The sequence below is a fragment of the Octodon degus genome, unplaced genomic scaffold, assembly GCF_000260255.1.
Source record: "Octodon degus isolate 3935 unplaced genomic scaffold, OctDeg1.0 scaffold00175, whole genome shotgun sequence".
Lineage (NCBI taxonomy): Eukaryota > Metazoa > Chordata > Mammalia > Rodentia > Octodontidae > Octodon > Octodon degus.
In genome coordinates, this window is record NW_004524751.1 from 3,788,942 (window position 1) to 3,790,878 (window position 1,937).

A 1,937-nucleotide genomic window follows, 5' to 3' on the forward strand; every position below is an offset into this window, starting at 1 on the left:
AGGCTCACTTTCACCCCTACATCTTATGTCTCTATTTGACAAGAAAAAAAAAAAAAAAGAATGAAAAGTAAGAACAAGAAAAACAAACACAAAATTAAATGAATGGGAAATAAATTTGTGGAGGACTACCTGACCAGCTCTCCTTCAAAGAAGAGTAACTGTCTCCATTTTGACTGAGGTTTACCCTGTTTCCTTGTATTGATATGTACAGAGCTGTCTAGGACTTCTGTTTATCCTTCAGTTGGCCTTAAGCAATGTATATTGGTTTAGCTGAGGTGCTGGTGATAGTCTTTGAAGGTAGCATGTGTGTTTTCCTGATAACCTACACCTGCTGCTTCTTAATGTGAACCTGTTCAAGACAGGACAAAGAGCCAATACTCCACGTTGCCAGCTGGGATCAAGCCTACAGCCTCGAGGCTAAGACTTCCTGGGGCTTGAAAGATTACATCAGAGCTGAAGCACCAGGCCCCCAAAACTTTAGATATTATCTCATTATAATGCAGATTACTTTCTATGCATATCCTCTGCATATGGAAGAGGTAAATGTAGGCCACCCACCTAGCTCAGTTCACAGTAGTCACCTACTTCGTACAATTCTCAGACATTCCTCCTCAAGCCACTCCTCCACTAAATAAAACCTGGTGCAGCCCTGGGTCAGTTTCTTTGTTCCGAAAAGCCATCTTTGTGGCTGGACTTAGGGCCCCTTGGCTCCCCAATATTATAAATATGTCTTAGTGTCTTTATTTTGCCATGGGTTGCACTGGGAGTGGTAGATTGGAATTAATTTGGTGGAATTCCAATAACCTATCTCTGGGATTACAAATTGACTTCTTGGATGGAGACGAGTGCCTGGAGCAGTCTCCTACATAAATTGTTCTACTATTATTTTATTTTATTTTTTTACTTTAAGCGGAAATGATCAAAAACAAATAACAAGGACAAAGACAAAAACAAACCACCATAATAAATGTGGTATAGAATTGCAAAGGAACAGAAATTTAATGATGTTGTCATGTTCTGTATTATTTTCATCAAGTTTGTTGCTCAGACTACCAGCTATAGACATATAAGATTGATCAGTTAGAGCATTAAATCTATCTTTCCAGAAACCTTTTATTTTATTCCTTTTATTAAAAAATTATTTTAGGGTATAAAATAATAGATAGGACATTAGAAATGCTACTCTTTTTAGACAATAACAAAAAAACCCCAAAAAATAAAAAAAAAAAAACAAGATGATAGGAATTCAATGGTAGTTGTTACTTTCACATTGCTGTCTTTGATGTAGTCACTCAGATTTTTGCATATTAGTATATAAAATTGATCAAAGTAAAAATTTTAAACACTAACTGCTACCTTCAAAAAAAGTGATAGAAATTAATAATATAATTATTTTAGCTATTTTTGTGTTGGGTCTTTGAGGATTTGGAGCCTATTTTTTTTATTTTTTTTTTTTTTAGTTCTTTATGTATTTTTGACAAAAATCTTTTGTCTGACTGTTGGTTAACATTTTTCACAATTTGTCAATTGTCCTTTTGCTCTGTTGGTGATTTCTTTGGCTGTTCAGAAACTTGTCAATAAGATGAGGTCCCAGTTGTTGATTCTTTGAAGCATTTCCCATGCAGTTTGGTTTTTGTGCATACTCTCTGCCTACCTGTAGTCTTCATGATTTCCACCTACTTTCTGTTCCAGTAGTTTATTGTTTCAGTTTTATTATTTAAATGTATGATCCATTTTGACAGTAGTTTAGCATGGTGATAAACATAGGTCTAAATTTAGCTTTCAGCATTTGGAAAACCAGGTTTTCCAGCACCTTTTATGAAAGACAGTATCTTCTTTTGAACACGTTGGGCTCCTGTATGAAAGAGAAGGTGCTGGAAGGTGTTTGTAGTTGAGTCCACATCTATTAATCTGTTCCATTGATCCTCAGTTCTGTT